Raw genomic sequence first — 19,857 nt, forward strand, 5'->3', positions numbered from 1 at the left:
TTTATTTCATATATGACTACATATATAGAAATATTTCTTGAAGCCAATTCAAACTCCGCCTCACATACTAATATTTGGGAAGCACTTAAAGCCTTTATGAGAGGGCATATTCTATCATATAGTGCCCATAAGGTTAAAAAAACTAGAGAAACACTGACTAAGTTGGAAAATGATATTAAGAAATTGGAGCAGGAATACATCACCACCAAAAATGAAGAACATCTCAATGCCCTAACTAAAACAAGGATACTATATAATAATCTGTGCACCAACAAAGAGGAAGCAAATATGGCCAGGACCAGGTACCATTACTACGAATTTGGGAACAAAACAGGCAAACTCTTGGCCTGGCAAATTAAGAAGGAAGCATCTGATAAATTTATTGATTCAATATTAACAGAGGATGATAGACACCTTGACGATTCAGCATCTATAAATGCAGAATTCAAACAATTTTATGAAGAATTATATAAAACTGGGCAGGACGGTGATAATAGTGGAGCGAGAAGGTTTATGGATGGTATAACTCTTCCCAAATTACAAGATGATGATAGAAAACTGCTTGATGCAGATATATCAGAGATGGAGGTACTCCAAGCTATTAACTCCTTACAAAATAACAAGACACCCGGGCCAGATGGCTTCCCCATTGAGTATTTTAAGGCTTTTTCAAAAAAGCTATTAACCCCCCCTCACGAACATGATTAAAGAAGCACTTGAAAATCAAAAATTGCCAGACTCATTGGAAATCGCGACGATCACACTGCTCCCAAAACCAGGCAAGGACAAACAGAAATGTGACTCATACCGACCCCTTAGCCTCTTAAACGCAGACTATAAGATATTATCCAAACTAATTGCTTGTAGACTGGAAGATGTTATACCAAAGATAATCCACGCTGACCAAACAGGGTTCGTAAAAAACAGGCATGGGGCAGATAATGTGCGGCGACTGCTCCACATACTGAGCACCGCTCAAAAAGATGGAACTCCTATGCTAATAATATCTATGGATGCAAACAAAGCATTTGACAGGATCGAACCAAGCTTTCTATTTCGGACACTAGAGGCTATGGACTTTGGAGAGAAATTTATCCGGTATATTAAAACACTCTTTAATGCTCCCAAAGCCAACATTTTAACAAATGATGTCCTTTCTCACACTTTCTCCCTAACCAGAGGCTGCAGGCAAGGCTGTCCAAGCTCACCCCTGCTCTTTGCACTCGCGATAGAGCCATTAGCCGTCGCCATCCGATCCAATATGTCCATAACTGGAATTAAATTTGGCACAAGTGAACATAAACTTTCCTTATATGCGGATGATCTCATGTTATACATAACTGACCCACACACATCAGTACCCCCATTATTACAATGTCTAAAAGAATATAGTGCAGTTTCAGGGTATAAACTAAATTACACTAAAAGTGAGATTCTACCACTAAATATACAGGATAGCAATATCAGAATTCTCACTGACCCATTAAAATGGTGCAATGGCGGCTTTAAATATTTGGGTATACAAATTGGAAAATCCGACGGACATATATTTAAAAATAACTATAAAAAACTGCTGGAGCAAACCAAACTTGACCTTCAAAGATGGAAGGATCTTCCACTGTCTCTCATAGGCAGGATTAATACCATCAAAATGAATATTCTGCCTAAGTTTATTTACATGTTTCAGTGTCTCCCTATAAAAATTCCCAAGAGTTTCTTTAAAGAACTTAACAGAATTATTACCCCTTTTTTGTGGCAAAAGAAGAACCCTAGGGTCAAACTCAGCTCTCTGCAGGCCCCATATTCAAGGGGAGGGCTTAACTTGCCAAATTTTAGGAATTATTATCTCGCCTCTCAGTTCAGACCAATTTGGATTTGGCTGCACACAGAGAAAAGTGAGGCCCGATGGGTATCAATAGAACAATATATGATGGGATCTGTACCTTTAAAGTATGTCCCGTTTATAGGCACAAAAAAATGTTTGGCCGCAGTCACAAGCAATCCTATAATATTGAACGCATTTGCCGCTTGGCAAGAATCTCATACACTTCTGGATCTAAATATATCATTTCTAGGGAGGACCCCTTTGTGGGGTAACCCTAACCTCTCACCCCACATTGCTGACACAAGACTACTAAGATGGAAAGATAAAAAGATTCAAACGGTTGCTGATTTATATATTAATGATACATTTGCCAACTTCCAACAACTAAAAGAGAAATTTAACCCTCCTGAACATAGTTTTTTTTTTAAATTCCTACAAATTAGAGACTGGGTTTAAGGGAATACTAAAGAAATATTTCCAAATATTCCAAAAGAAACTCCTCTTGAAATCCATTTATGTGACTCAGGCAGAACGACTAAAGGACTAATATCCTCTATATATGCTATCATCAATGACAATTTGCCTGTTTATGATAAAATGTCTACAAGAGGGAAATGGGAAACGGACCTGGGCTGTATTTATGACGAAGAGGAATGGCGTCATCTATTGGAACAGGCACAGATTATGTTGATCTCAACGAAACACAGACAAATTCAATTCAACATATTTCATAGGACATATTACACTCCTTACAGGCTACATAACATTGCCAACAACATTTCCCCCAAGTGTCAGAGATGTAAAGTGACAGACGGTGATCTCATACATATGCTCTGGAATTGCCCTGTGATAGAAGAATTTTGGAAACGTGTTATTGCTTTAACCTCAAAGGTAATAGGAACTCAAATTGTGCAGGATCCTAAACTATGGATTCTGGGAGACACCAGCTTGATTAATGTGAACTACTATAAGAGGTACTTTATTTTACTGGCCAGTACTGCAGTGAAAAAATGTATTCTCATCAACTGGAAATCTGAAGACTCACCATCACTGAGACACTGGATAAATGAACTTGTATCTTACTGCACACCTGAAAAGATATTGTATAATGTGAGAAAGAAACCTGCAACTTTTCGGGAAATTTGGGGCCCTTTTATCAACATTCTACCTTCTTTGGATTTAGTTGACCACGGTGATGTGACTTTTCCTGGACCGACTCAAACTTAACCCTCTGTAATGCATGGAGTATCCTATCAGAATTCCCTCATTGATGTCATGTATGCAGAGGGGTGCGTGTACACAGATTGTGTAGGTATGTAAACGGAAGGAAACTGAGGACCATACAAGGGAGGAGGGTGGGGGGTGGGATGGGGAAAACTACTGTAAAATGTTTTGTTGTTTTGTTACTGTAATTGTTACAATACTTCCTATGCCTGGTATGTTTGTGGGTTTGTACAACTGGGTGAATGCCTGACTTACACCACTGTCATTGTTCTAGATACATGTATACCTGGTGATGTATCCTTGTTGTGTTTGGAACTATAGATGTTCTACTTACTGTCTGTTCTTTCTTTCATATTACTATGATTTATTTAATTTATCTTTTTTATCTTTTATTTTTATTTTTTTAAATTTTATTTATTCACTTGTTTTTATTTATTTATAGTCTTTTATTTATTTATGTGTGTATGTATGTATGTATGTATGTATGTACGTGTGTATGTATATGTATATATGAATATATTATTTGTTTTTGTTTCTATTTTAATGGAAGTTGATGACATATTCTTATAGATACGTGCTCTTTTTTTAAATTTTATTTATTTATTATTCCTTTCTCCTTTCCCTTGGAAACGGACAGACTTGAAAAGCTGTTATTTTATTTTGTTTTTCATTGCACAAGCTGGAAGCGCTTGATGTTGTACACCACAAAAATGCTGTAATAATGAATATCTGTTAATAAAACAAATCTTTAAAAAAAAAAAGAATCCTGGAGTCTGAATCCAGCTAATCTTGAAGCTACTGTAGGTTTGTGTGTCTCTTTATGCCCTTAAATTTCAAGCAGTTGCCTGATGGTGATGGGTGGTACTATTAATTTCAGCAAAAGGGGTGACATTGTGTTATGTTGATACTTCTGTTTAAGCACCAATACTTAACATACAGTACTTCAAAATGAAACACTTTTAAATAAGTGCACTACTAAAAGACATTAGCATTACATCTACAATATTCTGTTAGTGATTAACATGTATGTGTTGTGGGGGCCACACTTGCTTGCCCAGAATTACATGCTGGGGATCCAAGAGCTCAACTAGGGAGTATGCATCTATACACATACAACTACAATTTTTTTTGTCTAGGCATGTAGGCTTAGATTGGAGGGTCGTAATTAACTGACAGGTCTATATCTTACCCCAAGTGAATATTTAATGTATGATGTTTGCTTTGCCTCTATGACAGTAAATTGATGGGTACATGGGAGCTGAGGGTGCAGGTCATCAGTTATAGTTAGTCATCCCTCTAGCTGGCTTCCTTCTTGCTCTCTCAAACTCCTTCCTGTTACCCATTCTTCTAATCCCTTTGTTTGTGCATATGACCTTTCTCCCAAAATCCCATCCCATCTTACTGTTTTCTGCACCTCACTCTGAAACTAAATAGTAAGGGAATATTCACAAAGAAAGAGATAAATATTGTTTGCCCTGTGGTTAATTAGGTATGAAAACACTGGGAAAGTAACTGAAGCATAGAAAAAGCCAGGAGGAAGAAATATAGAGGCAGTAATAAACTGCTGATTCTGGGCAAGCATTACTCTTAGTCATCCCTCATTATAATATTTGCCTACTGGTTACTGACCCTTATCTATCCTTACATCCCAGTAACAGTCACAGTCCCATAGTTGCCCTGCCAGCCTCTGACGTAAACAAGATATATGGCTGGACTGTGTGTGAGGACTTTAAATATGTATGTCACCTGATTACCATCAGACAAGGACATTGCAAATATTTAAGATGTTTATTTTCATATAAGTTTTAGTTTATTTATTTTGTGTAGCACTTTTCATTCAGTAGTTGTAACTCAAGGTGCTGTACACATAAGAAAAATATTTAAAATACCTAAGATACATTGAACAAGATTTTGAGTGTAGACTATTTTGTGCTGTTACTGTAGGTGTTTTATACATCATTTCGCACTCAGCCACATCCCAAAATAGTTTTAACAAGATTTATTATATTGATTTAATTTAATTTATTAAGAACACAAAATCTTTATTTAAAAAAAAAATACTAAACGCATGTAACGTACAGAAATTGAGAGTAAATTACACTAACAATGGCACACATATCCTCTCTTCTTAAATAGACATTATTTGGATAAACTGACAGCATATTGGAAATCTAAATAGCTACTTGATCACCTGAAAACTATTGAAACCTAATAAAGTGAGATTCATATTCCTACAGCGAGAATTACATTGCTGTTGGTTGGTGTGAAATGCATGCTGTGATACTTATCTTCAAGGATTAACAGATTAACCTATTGTAACCCCATAGAAATGATTATATTCTTTGTCGAAGCCTAGAAATGTTGTTGTTTTGAGGAAATCTATGGTCCGGTTTTACGCATCTGTTGTTAAAAGCTTCTCTATCACAGTTTGGTTTTGGAAGTCTGACTGCTGCTGAATTTAGGGGAAATAGTAAACACTGCATCTAGAAAATTACTGGCAACTCTCTCCCACTGATCCCTCAATTTATACAGTTGGACTTCACCAAAAGGCTCTGAATAGCCAAGCTTCCCTCTTTGCCGTGTGGGAGATGGTACAGACACAGTTTTAAATCTTAGAAGTTTAACTGGGGGAAATTTCCTGAGGCTGTAAGAATGTTGAATGGTAAACTTCTAGCACTGTAAGGTACATTGCCCTATTTTTGGTTTTTGGTTTTCTTTGTAATTATTTATGGTATAATGTACTATGGTATACACTGTTGCCCATAAAGTTGGAATAATTTTGTTTTCAGACACATTCCTCTTTTTATTTTCTATTTATACACATCACTAATCACCTTTGACCAGGTGCAATGAGATTGATCAATACAATTTTGAGAATATATACACTTTGGGCCTGATTTACTAAGATCCCAAACAGTGGGTACTAAATTGCGTGCACGGTGCAATAGATTGCACGTGCCGTTTGCATGTGTTTTGCGGGTGATCTACTAAGAATAATTGCGTAAATGAAAACAGGTGCAACAGGGTGGAGACAGCAGTATTTAAATGAGGGATTGTGTCTTTATGTAGCGTTTGAACAAACAGAAAGCCTGCAAGCGTAATATGAAATGTGATCAGGTTCTAGTGGAAGAGATTAACAAATATATTGAGTTATAACAAAAACAAATATTACAAGAGAAACCGACAAATGGGAGAGTATTTGTGACGAAGTCAATGCTGTTAGTAAAACCAAAAATATTCCACTCCAAAATTATTAACACAGGTGGAAAAACTCCGTCTGGCGCGTATTCTGTCATTGTGCCTCCGTCTCCTCCTCTCCACAGTGACAAAAGTCATCTGTGCCCAGTGCGCAGCCGGTTAATACCTGCCCTTCAAAGGTATTATTTATAGACGTAGTTAGCGTCAGAAAAATTACCTTCAGGTTTGGTGAATCACAATGCGTGTGCTAAATAACATATTTGCATTTTCTCCTCCCTGTATTTTGCGCACTGGGGTTGAAACGCCCCATATTACATATTCATTATGGCAAACGTACTAAATGGACAGCGCGTACTATCTTGCACAGTTGAAAGACGCAAACCTCAGTGCGCTGCGTTAGTAGCTCAGCTTGCACATTTTTTGCGGATGATGTCAAGTTTGCACACGTTTCTACACACGCAAACCTTTAGTAAATCAGGCCCTTTATCTATCAAGAATAAATCACATTGTCACAATCATTTCATGAGAAAAGTTAAACATTTTATTCCAACTTGATTTTAATTATTATACAGTCAAATTCTGTGGCCCCTACTCAACCGTGACATAATAGTAAGGTCAAGGCATTGGTTGACATATCGTCAAGCTTTACAATGTAGCCTGCTTGAGAGAACAGACATGTGAAAATGGGGCCATACCTCTTGTACTCCTTACGGCTCCACTTTAAAAGCAGTCCATTCCATAATACCCAAAAGGAGCTGGGACTTCAATAAGTTTGTTAGGGAGCTCAGCCATACATTGCTTTTCAACTGGTATATCAACTTGCTGACTTTTATTCCCACCAGTGACTCAAAATATGTTGGCTCTGGACAACATTAACGTTTGTCTTTGGCCCTCATGAGAGAAATAATCAGGTTTGGGAGAATGATGGGATGACGGTTGAATGAGGGTCAACCTTTTCAGCCTTCCACCAACACAAAGAAGGTCCCTGTCCAGAATTGAGTCAAGGTAAACAAGAGGACTTGAGGTGGGCAGACTGTCTCTTCTTTGAAGTATCTTTAACTCTTGGAAGAAGGATTACTGCTGGACAAGCATAATCACCACTTCAGCATCTCTTCTGTGTTCCTGGATGGTCACAAGGTCAATGAGATATTGTAGTTTGGACCCTAATGTCTTGATTTTTGCAGCCACCTTAACAATAAGGTGAGCCCAGCTCAATTTACATTCAGACAAAATAATGTGTAAAATAAAATAAAATTGTAAGATTTTAATATCTTTAATGTCTGGGTCTTTGTTTTCAGTGGAACTTTTTCATACAACTGTTTCAATGCCATTGTTTCCTTTTTCAGTTCTGGTATTGTTTTCAATGCCAAATTGTATTTTCACTTGTGTGCCTATACTGACAATAACTCTGAAATGCTTCAAAGTTTAAACTGCTGCTATTATTTTCATCCACAGTACTAATAAAATGTTACGCTACTATAACATGTGCAGACCAACACTTACTTTTGTTCTGTATGTGCAAAATAAGGTGTGTTATTATTTTATATCTGCTAGAGAAGAAATAAACTGATCTTTAGAGCCTGTCTGTTCTCAAAATATTTGCTATTAAGGACAGAAGGACAGATAACACTATCAGATGCTTTTTTTGCCCTTCTATATATACACAGTAGGATATCTATACAGTGTCTCCCTCCTGTCCTGCAGTGAAGAGGTTGCTTAAGACCCTTGAGCTCCACACTTCCAAAGAAGGTAGTGATTGGATCCCATGGTCTGGGTGCAAAAGAGAGATCATCTTGGAGTACAGCATCAGATAAATAAGCAGTAAGGTCAGCATAGGGGCACTCGAAAGTACAGAAAAAATGAGCAAAAATGAATAAAATAAAATGCTGCTTCTACCTTCCTGCTGATCAGGATGCAGACTTGGGTAGGAACAGGCAAGCATGAAATATGTTGTGTCAAACAGAAGAGAGCTGAGAAATCAAAATGACAACACTGACGTCAAACAAGTGGGCATTGTTGTTGTTTATCCTACACCTGCAACTTGTTCTCCTGTTTTTCTATATCTCCTTCAATTCGTGGAATCGATTTTAGGTTTACTTTTTCATCTCTTTAGCTTGTCTCTTTAACTAAACCTGGTCTGCAATATTTTATACAGCCTACCACTGTTAAGCTCTGTAGGCTTGGGGCCTCATCTTTGTATATATGTGAAATGAAAGTTTGCAAGAAGCACATAAATCTATCCAACTCTATAGTCTCCAACAAAAGAGATGAAAAACTGCACCATATCCACTTTTCTCCATTGAAACCGGGTGACAACACAGCTAGGGATCACTTTGTCGAAAGATCACGTGTGACCTTTTTTTTGCCCTACCTTAGGGCACTTTCACACCTACCTTGTTTAGTCTGGACTTTTTAACTTTTCAGTTTGATCCAAACCAAAATTGGTTCTACTATGGAAACATTCTTTGGATGGTTCAGACTTTCCGACCATTACTGGAAAAATGAATGAAATAATCTGTTCATTAATTTTTTTCCCATTAATTCAAACTGTGATAGAAGGCTACCTGCCGAACTGACAACACACTGATATACGCCCATCTACAAATCAATCAATGTCAAGTATAGGGAGACGCAGCCCATGTAGGTAATGACAACAATTATTGCGTGCACTGGCATAATTGCAATGCAAAGCCAAAAAAATCGAATCAAATGTATACAATGTAACAAAAATATGAAACTTGGTTCAATCTTTCAGGTGTGAAAAGGCCCTTAGTCGCTACAGTCAATCTATGCTACTGGCCTCAATGGGAGTGCATGTTTTTTTTTTCCTTTCATCTCCTCAAAGAGAGTTTTGCTGTGACATCTGAGCAACCCTCCTGCCCCCTTAGTCCCCGTATAGTCTTACTCTTTCCTGTAAATGATAATTATTCCACACTCTAATATTCTTCTCTATTGTATTGTATCTACTTCTCTATCAGCATCCTGCCTTTGATTTTATTTAATGCCCAGCTCCTCACTTGAAGGAATGCATGCTGCTTTGCTTTAATAAAGGGTGGGACTGTCTTCCTGGCCATATGCCATGAAGATGTTTAACCTCTTTCTCCACATTCTGCCCTCTAGTTCCTTTTGCTGTGTGGTGGACATAGCACAACGATAACTCAGAGGATAGTTCATCCTTAGCGAAGTATGGGTCATTGATACCTAACAGCCTTCAATGGCTATGAGTGAGGACACTTTTGGTTGATTTAAGTTCCTCTTGGCTCATTTGCCAGGCAGACAGGTGGGTGTTCACAGAGAGCCATTGCAATGTGGCTCTTCCCCTCCCTCAGCCTTAACAGCTGGAATGGAAAGCAGATTAATTAAGGACAGAGGACTGAAATGTCTGTTCATATGAATAACAAAATACTTAACGCCTCCTGAAAAGTATGCAGTGACTATTAATAAACTCAAGTTTCAACTCCTCAAAAAACAAAAACAAATTACTGCATATTGCTTTGAAAGAAAAGATTTCTCTGTTACCTCTCTTCACAATTTGTCTCCTATGAGCATTGTTACCTCTCATGGCACACCTCTTCCCAGCCTTAGCTGTTAGACACGTGAAAGTGTTATGGCCACTGTCTTTGTTCTGTAACCTCTACTTCACTGTAGGCAAAGTAGCTTTCCCAGCCACGTTTCCTGACTTTGGCTTTTGGCCAGATATCAATGAATCAGTAGGGTGTGCTGCAGTCTTACGTGTTACATGACCAGCTCCAACACAGCTTAGAAACCTAAGATATTTGAGGAAAGGTTAATCAATTCCACTCCCACTGTTTCAACCATCATGCTCAAGTGGGGTTTGAAGTTGGCTCATTGAACCAGCATTTATTAGATACAGTATAATTAGGACCATTTGTATTCCAGTTGCCAAAGGTTTCAATCTATTGAGTGGTGCTGAGGGCGAAGGACAGATAGATGTGGTCAGCACTTTCTAACTAAGGTTTTGCTTGCTGGTTACTTGTACTGCGTGTGCTGTATTGTATGTACAACCTTTCCAAGTGTCAAAGTCTTGATTATTAGTCTAATTAAAACATCTTATAGACAACTAACTTTGGAGTGTTCTGCGTGCATGTGATATAAATAATATATCATATTACCAACCACTTAACAGGATGGGGCAGCAAAGCAGACATAGCAGCAGATGAAACAAGGGGCCCTACTTTGCAAGCACAAGCCATTGCTGGTCCAAAGTGGTTTTGCCACTTTGAGTTTGCTATGAGTTATTTTAATTAATTGCAGATTGACATGGGAATCAAAACAAGATTCTTGCCAACAATGTCATCCACATGAGTGTAATGCAATGACACAGAGTTCAGAAATATGACGGATTCTGTCAGATCTTTTCTATGTTTATCAAAAAGCTGTTGTCATCACACAGCAGCAGGAATGATATGTGTCTCATCTACAATCTCTGATTTGAGAGAGAGACTATGCATAATTTTCAGCAGTGATGGCACAGCAAAGTAAACCTAAAGTCCTTGTAAAGGAAAATCTGAGATATCTTTGGCAACACTTGACACATGTTAGAAAATAATTGCTGAAAATGTGAAAAGACTGTGAACTATGTAGTAATGAATTGTGGAGTTAGGGCATTGAACGGTTTTTCACCATTTCTGTGATCAGGATTTTTGGGCAGATCTGAAGTGGTGGCACTATTTTATACAGGGTAGTTTTACAATCTTTCACCTCAGACAGTTGGGATTCAATTCACTTCAGATAATACAGTGCTACTGGTGAATGGGGCATTTCTCAGTCAACATTAGCACTCAAGGAGTTACTTTAAACCCAGCTGAAGTATCTAGTGACGGGTGGAGCTGCCAGTGGCTGTGGCTTCAGCACTGGCTATTCAGCTGGGAAGATGGGTAAAGTCAATATCAGTCAGGATCTAATGTTCTGCATTTTCTAAGCATCAGTGGAAAGCTGTTACTCACAGACAGCAGCTGTCCACACGATGCGTCCTGAGCTCCATCAAATCTGTCAGGGCATTTTTGTTTTTAAAAAAAAGGATCAAAATATTTTTGTGTCAAGTCACAAGGATCATTACAGTGAGATAGCAGTTTTGCCACTTACAGTCAAGTCTCAAGATATGTGCAGTAGTCAGTTCTGCATATGAACATGTATCCATGCAATTAATGTGTAAAATAGCCTTTGAAAATCAGATGTCCGATGCCATGTGTGTTCCCTCCTAAACAGAGTAGACATACATCAACATCCTCTGTGTCATGAACAAATAAAACGTGTTCGTGAAAACGTTTTAAAAAAGGTTTAAACACAGTTCTGCTTACTTTACTCACAGCCCACACAGTGTGAGTACCTTCATTCATCATTTAAATATTTAGTTGGAATAGTTATAGAACTTGTGCTTTTCCAAACTATAACCAGCCAATTTTCTAAACCCGATTTTGTATCTTTTCATTTAAGGATATTGAATATACTTAAAAGGATGAATGAGGACTTGCAAATATGCACTGGAGGAATAGAACTGCAGAGTTTAAATGTATACATTATCCAATATTAATTGTATGCACAGAATAAGAGGCAGGACTGGCATGCTTGCAGCTGCAGCACACATGAGAATACATCAGCTTTATTCTCATTCTACCTTTGTCAGCTTATCTGATTGATGTATATTAATATTTGGGGTGTCCTGAATGTATATTTTGGAACTTCTGGTGCTTCTCAGAGGTGAATCCCTTTCACCCTCTTTGACCTGTTTCATCTGAATGAAAAGAGCTCAGTTGATTTGTCATTATTGAGAACTGCCTCGACTCCACCTGTGTGGCATTCCTCCCACTAATAATGTATTCAGTCTCTCCTCCATATTTTTCTTGGTTGCGCCAGGCAGGAGTATTGATGGTTGGGAAAATTGCAAAAATATGATGATAAATCTGCGTCTGTGCCCTGTTTCAGGAAAATAGGGCCCTACACCTATATCGCACTGTTAGCCTGAGTACATTTTCAAACTATAATCTAACCTTTGTCAGCATATTGCAAACATATTGCTCTGAGAGCCTGCTGTGTAAGACGAAACATCTTGTATTTGACTGGCCAACACAGAATGTTGTTATCGCAGTAGAAGTTAGTTCAAGTTCTTATCATCCGCCTTGACACCCCTGCTGTGCAATAATGAAATAATGAGGCTGTGATTTTTGACGGAGTGCTGTTGTCTGTCTGAACAAAGCCAGAGAGAGGGAGACAGTGAGAGGATTTTTTAGTATTAAAACATTGGCTTTGTCCTTTGAGTCAAGCTGAAGTTTCAGCCCCTTTCAGTAGAGATTATAATGACATTATGGCTTAGTAATTGATATCTTTATTAGGACAGCAAAACTATAAAGTATATCAAAATTGATTTGTGGTATTTTCAGCATCTCTCCTTCTTCACTGTTAGCTGGACTTACTAATGGATGGTTACTTGGGCACTTTTCCAGCTGTGCTTGGCTGGATGTGCCGTACCATTAAATGGGATCACACTTGGGAGTGGAAGTATGTGTGTGTGTGACAGAAAATTATAAATAAGAAGAACTTAGCAAGGCAGTGGCAAGCCAGCTGACAACAGGTCATGGTGTGAGGTATAATGAATGTGTTCCTCAAACTCTTTGGCTTCCTCCGTCAATGAAAAAGGACCAAGGACCAGCATGACCTCCCCTAGATAGTCTCGGGCTATATACTATAATTCCCATTCACACTTATTGTTGTTTAGAATTCCTTTGGATAGCTAGAACATTTTGTTCTGTGTAAGGCTAGTCCAATAAAATGCACAACAGCTCAAGGGTAATGGACATTTGGAAGTTTAAATGTATTTGTAAGCACCAAATTCAGATATTTAAGATTAAGATTCATCTTCAAACAACATAGGAAGATGTGCAGTTTTTAAAAAAACAAACTAGGTACATACAAATAGTATTATTTCTTTTTCTTTTTTTTTACATTCATGAACATAAACGAACAATCCCCCCCAACCAACCCACCCACCCCACCGCGTCCACCCTGGTAATTTTGAAGGTAAGTATGTCATATTTAGGTAGGGTGACCCACACACTCTCTCGAAAATAAAATATAACTCGATAAATCAATTCAAGGAGAAGGAAAAAATAAATAAATAAATTAATTAATTAAAAAATAAAAAATAAAATAAAATAAATTAAAACAGAAATAATAACTAAATAAATAATAGAATAAATACGAGTATTTAATTGAAAGGAAATACCAACACAGTAAAAATATAAAGGAAACCACAAGGAAAGAAAGAAGGTATGATCACATATAAAGAGAAAAAACACAAATAACAATACAGAAAATATTAAATTAAAAGTACAAAAATAAAGTGCTAGTGCTAATCATTATGAGGTAGTATCAATGGTTGCTTGCTCCTTAAACCTCAAAGTAGATTTGTCATGCTGGGATGTCTTAGAGAAAAGCTTTTTTAGGGGGGGGGGGCAGCCGCCGCTGGCGCAAATGGATAAGTTTGTAAATGGTCACAAATAGGCTTCTACAAAGAAACTTCCCGAGCTGGTAATTTGTCTAAATATTTAAGTAACGGTCTCCAATGAGTAAAGAACCTATCGGAAGAGCCTCGGAGAGAGAATTTAATCTTCTCCAACCTCAGGAGACCTAAAATGTCATGTAACCAGACTTTGATTGATGGTGGCTGAGGTGATTTCCATAGCAACAGAATTCTTTTGCGGGCGATAAGAGAGGCAAAAGCAATAACGTTGTTTTGGGTACCTGTGGTACGAAGGTTGTCTGGAGGTTTGCCAAATATAGCAATATGTGGGGTCAGAGTAAGATTTATGTCTAGTATGTCTGAAATTGTATTGAAAAATCGTAGCCAAAATTCAGACAACCTGGGGCATGCCCAGAACATATGAGTAAGGTTGCATGGAGTCTGAGAGCATCTGTTACATTTGTCATCAAATTTGTCCAGGTAAAGTTTTGACAATTTTTCTTTACTGTAGTGTAGTCTGTGAAATACTTTAAATTGTATTAATGAAAGTCTGGCACAGCTGGATGACGAATTAACGGCCCCTATAGCTCCCTCCCAGAAAGTCTCAGATACCCCTTTTCCACTGAGCTGGAGCTAGAGCTTGCTGGGAGCTGGTGCTACAGCGAGTGCTCAGTTGGTGTTAACCCGAGCAACTCTTACGAACCTGTTGTGTTTCTACCGGCAAGGAGCTGGCAAGGAGCCACGCGATTACGTCACTGTATAACGTAGCCAGCGTGCGCCTTTGAAGCACTTCCATGATTCACCAGTGAGAGGCAGCAACATGCCGCAAGGCATCTAGCCCGCCGGAAACGAAGAAGAAGAAGAAAACAAAGAAGGAGAAGAAGAAAACAAAAGACAACAAAGAAGGAGGAGAAGACGACGAAGATGGAGCAAATTGCGGCCGCGATGCAAGTGCTGTTCATGTGTTTGCAAGCCTACATAGAAATACAGGAACGGTGTCGCGCCAAAAAGTGATCGTCTGCCAGAATCTGATTTCTGGCCGCGGGAGCACGCACAGCAGTCCGTTGAGCGGTAGCGCTAAAACGGTCATAATATGCATTTACATACAACTGTACGTCCGCAATTATAAATTAGACTATAATGAATGTGATTTATGGGTGTGTGTTCAGTAAAGAAATTATCACTTTTGCAATGATCCTCGTGACTCTGCGTTGTTTTTTATCTGATCTGGGCCCTACGTAGTATTTGATTCCCATGTTGGGATGTGTTTTATATCTAATATTATTGTTTATGCCTACTATTTGGAGACAAGACTATAAAAGACATGATTTATGGGAGGGTTACATACGCCTATAAAATAACGAACAGTTTTCACCTGCCAAAAATTGATTAAAGGCCAAATACAGTTACTGAAAGCTGACTTCTGCCTAAATATGACTTGATCTCATTCATAAGCTTCATAATATAAACACTAGAGCTCACAGGACAGTTTGGAACTCTTTTAAAGGACCATTATAACACAAAATAAGGCATTTTCACCTGCCAAAAATTGATTAGAGGCCAAATACAGTTACTGAAAGGTTATTTCTGCCTAAATATGACTATCTCATTCTTGAGTCCTGCTCACATAACCACGCCACCAGTCCGCTGACGTAATCGGGTCTTGCTTTAGACCAGCAAAGACTTGGTGCTCGCTCTGGCTCCCGTTCTGAGGCTCGGGCCTGGAGCTTTAGCTCTAGCTCCAGCTCAGTGGAAAAGGGGTAAGAGAAGCTCAGCCGGAGTTCTGACTCCCAGTTCGTCTTAGTCTTATGTATAAGGGATTCGCTGGATGGAGATAGTAAGTTATAAAAGTAGGAGATGTGGCCCTTTAGCAGGGCCTTGGCTTTAAGAGCCAAGTCCATTCCGTTGGGAGTCGGTATCTGTGGAAATGAAGTCGTGTGCGTCTTCGCAAAGTGACGCAATTGAAAGTACCGGAAAAAATCTGATTTAGTAAGATTAAAGCTAGAAATTAATTGATTAAAACTTGCAAAAATACCATTGATGTATAAGTCGCCCAGACTACGAAGTCCCTTGTTTTCTAAGACAGAGAATCTTGGATCAGTCCTTGCTGGGATAAACAGATGATTGTTGCAAATCGGGGATGCCAAAGGGAGGGTGAGCCATCCAAAGTGGCGTCTTATTTGCGACCAAATTTTTAATGTTCCAATAACAACTGGGTTAGAAGAAAGACTAGACGGGGAGGACTGCAATGTACTACATGCTATGGCGCGTAGCGACGAAGAGCAGGAAGCCGCTTCACTCTGGCACCAACTAGTTTGGTGGGACGTTTACCAAGATAGTATTTTATGCATGTTGGATGCCCAGTAATAACCAAGTAGAAAGAAGAAAAATGGGCAAACATTGGAAAACATAAAGATATCTTGGTAATACATTCATTTTTATAATTTGGATCCTACCGGCTAGGGACAACGGTAAGTAGTTCCATCTTTGTAGATCAGATTTGACTTTCGTCGTTAGTAGAGTAAGGTTTTGCTCTCGTAACGTTCGTAAGGAACGTGTAATTGCAATGCCAAGATATTTAAATCCTGTGCTGGCTTTTTTAAAAGGTATAGTCGATGGGGGTATGTCGGCAGCCAATTGGTTGATTGGGAAGTATTCGCTTTTAGGGATGTTAAGTTTAAATCCAGATAAACGACCGAAGGAGTTTAATAATGTCAGAATGCGTGGAATATTTGATAAGGGATCACTAACATAGAGAAGCAGATCATCTGCGTATAATGACACATGATGTTTTATGCCCCATCTATTAATCCCTCCAAATCCCTCCACCAATTTTAAAGCTACTGAAAGTGGTTCAATCGCCAGCGCAAATAATAGTGGGGATAGCGGGCACCCCTGTCTTGTTCCCCGAAAAAGTGGGAACGGAGCGGAGCGTTGGTTGTTTGTGCAGACCGAGGCACAGGGAGAGGAGTAGAGTAATCTGACCCATAAAATGAAATTGTTATCAAAACCAAACTGTCTCAGGGAAAAGAGAAGATAGGCCCACTCCACCCTGTCGAAGGCTTTCTCTGCGTCGAGGGATATTATGGCCTCTGGGACGTTAGAGGGAGATGGAGAGAGGATGACGCCGAGAAGCCTTCTTATGTTAGAATATGAGTGTCTTCCCCTTATAAATCCCGTCTGGTCTTCTGAAATAATGAAGGGCATAACAGATTCCAATCGCCGAGCTAGGATTTTTGCGAGTATTTTAACATCTACCGGGAGGAACGATATTGGTCGATAGGATGCGCAGCTAAGTGGGTCTTTACCCTTTTTAAAAATTAGGGAGATGGAAGCTTGCATGAGTGTGGGTGGTAAAGTACCTTGTTCGAATGAGTGGTTAAACATTTCAAGCAGTAGTGGAGCTAGTTGATCTGAGAATTTTTTATAAAAATCGACCGGGTATCCGTCTGGACCTGGTGATTTACCACTGTTCATTGACTGTATTGCTTCTTTAATTTCTGAAAGTGTAAGGGCGGCGTCTAATTTCAATTTATTTTCGGGTGAAACTTTAGGTAAGTCCAATTTTTCAAAAAAGTTGATTAGTTGGCTTTCGTCTGTGAGGGATTCTGAGGTATAAAGATGGGGAAAAAAAGACCTAAAGGTGTCGTTTATTTTGTCTGGGTCCGAAGTTACTGAACCTGAATCATCAGTAATCTGAGTAATTTGGTTTGATGCTGTTTTTGCCTTCAATTGCTGTGCCAGGAGACGACCAGCTTTGTCCCCATGCTCGTATACTAACCCTCGGGAGCGAAGGAGAAGTTGTTCAGCCTCGGAAGTAAGAAGGAGATCAAGTTCTGTTTGGAGTCTTATTCTCTCTTTATATAGATCAGGTGTATTTGTGGATGAGAGGGAATTATCCACATCCGCGATAGCCTCTTCCAACTCTTTTTGCCGGGATCTGCGTATTTTATTAGCATGAGACGTGAAAGAAATAATTTTGCCCCTTATGTAGGCTTTTAGGGTGTCCCATAAAATGGATGGGGAGGTTTCATTATTTTTATTAGTTTCACAGAAAAAGGTAATCGATTCAGAAATATGCTTACAAAAATTTGCCTCCGCCAACAAGAGAGGATTTAGTCTCCAATATCTGAATCCCTTTGGCTTCATGTTAAAGTGAAGATCTAACATTACTGTGGCGTGGTCTGATACTGTTATAGGTAAATACTGGGTTGAGACCATCTCTGGGATGAGCTTTTTATCTACCAGAAAGTAGTCTATACGCGAGAACGAGTGATGTGCATGAGAGAAAAAAGAGTATTGTTTCGCGGAGGAATGTGAAAATTATGGTCATCCCAATTGGGAGCATAGACTGATACCAGAATTACCTGTTTTCCGTATAGTGTACCTGTGGCTATAACGTATCGACCATTTGGATCTGTAATTACTTTATCTGAGGTGAAGTGAACGTTTTTCCGTATTAGTATAGCTGTGCCCCTTGTTTTTACATTGAACTTAGAATGAAAAGTTTGGTCAATCCAAGGTCTATTTAATTTCCTCTGACTAGATTAGCAATACTCACATTAGCCACGGGAAAAACAGCTAATAAGCTAAGCTAATCGGGCCTCGGGGCTTGTTGGTATTTGGCCGCCGGTCTCCAGAGTAATCTGTAGGCGGGCCGGGAAGAGAAGCGTTGGCCGGAGGGCTAGGTTGTAAAGTTCAGCCATCACCGTCCGGTACTTAGCTCGTTCTTCGGCGACTTCAGGCGTGTAGTCCTCAAAGATCTGGATTGGTGACCCTCGGTACTGGAGCTTCCCTCGCCTCTTACGAGCCTCTCGAATGATCACCTCCTTGGTCTGGTAGCGATGGATGCAAACTATTACCGGTCTGGGCCGAGAGCCTGGCGGTGGTTTAGCGGTGAGCGCTCTATGGGCTCGGTCCAGCTCGGGGGGGGACTGAAGGATCTGGTCGCCGAGTACTTCGGCCAGAAGGTCGGCAAAAAAGCTTGTGGGCCTGGGTCCTTCTATTGACTCGGGGAGGCCAATGATCCTGATGTTGTTTCTGCGGCTACGGCTTTCGAGGTCGATAGTTTTAGCTGTTAGCTTGGTGTTGCTATTTGCTAGTGCTACACACCTCTCCTCCAGGGCTTGAATTCGTTGATCTTGCACTTCAACGTGAGATTCCAGTGAGTCCATTCGCTGACCGTGGTCTGTAATCTTTGTCTGTATTTTGTCGAGCCTTGATTCCAGGGTCGCGAATGTAGCTTTGAAATCGGTTGCAATGCTAGCTCTGTGCTCTTCTAGCATGTTAGCTATGCGCTCTTCTAGCAAGGTAGCTATGCTAGTTAGCACATTGCTATCGTCTGTCGAAGAGGCGGCCGCGTTTGTTTCTGTTTCTTCCATTTTTTCCATTATAGGTTCTTTCTTCTTTCTTGGCATTCGTCTAATGTGTTTGGGGCTCTGTTAAAAGCACTTTTTAGTTTTAGTTGGGTGGGGTTTTTTGAAGAAAAAGTAAGTTTTCAAAGTTGTCGCTGCTGGAGACTGAGACGATGCTGCCTTCACATGCTCACCCAAACCGGAAGTCGGAAGATGTGCAGTTTGTGTGGAGAAAAATAAATCTTTCTTGTCATTCAATAACGGACAGCACTTAAAGCATATTCAGCGCAATGCAGTCAAGTCAATATCACAATTCACACATTTGCCTCAAGGGACTCTGAATGAAGAACATGAATCACCACATACTGCTCAAAGACACAAAGTGTGTAATGCTTGTAAGGTCATCTATACTGTTTCAGACAATGGAAATTACTCCACTACTACTTGCCAGTGTGATAGCCAGCTATCAGGAGCAACTGAAGCCAATAGTTCAAGTTAGAGTCTTTGTTTGAGATTACAACAAAGACTAAAACATCTAGTCTAACAAGACTCTGACACTAATCTCTGTAATTCAAGGATTTTTCTTATCATAAAATAATAATAATAATAATGCATTTTATTTAAAGACGCCTTTCAAAGCACTCAAGGACACCTTACAAGGCACATAAAACACGACAACAGTACATCAAACAATAAAAATCAGGTAACGTTTAGTGCAAAGATAAGGAAATAAATATGAATGTGACTATAAAGTGCATCAGTACAACAAATAAACA

Source organism: Scomber scombrus, chromosome 10 (genome assembly GCF_963691925.1).
Source record: "Scomber scombrus chromosome 10, fScoSco1.1, whole genome shotgun sequence".
Taxonomy (NCBI): domain Eukaryota; kingdom Metazoa; phylum Chordata; class Actinopteri; order Scombriformes; family Scombridae; genus Scomber; species Scomber scombrus.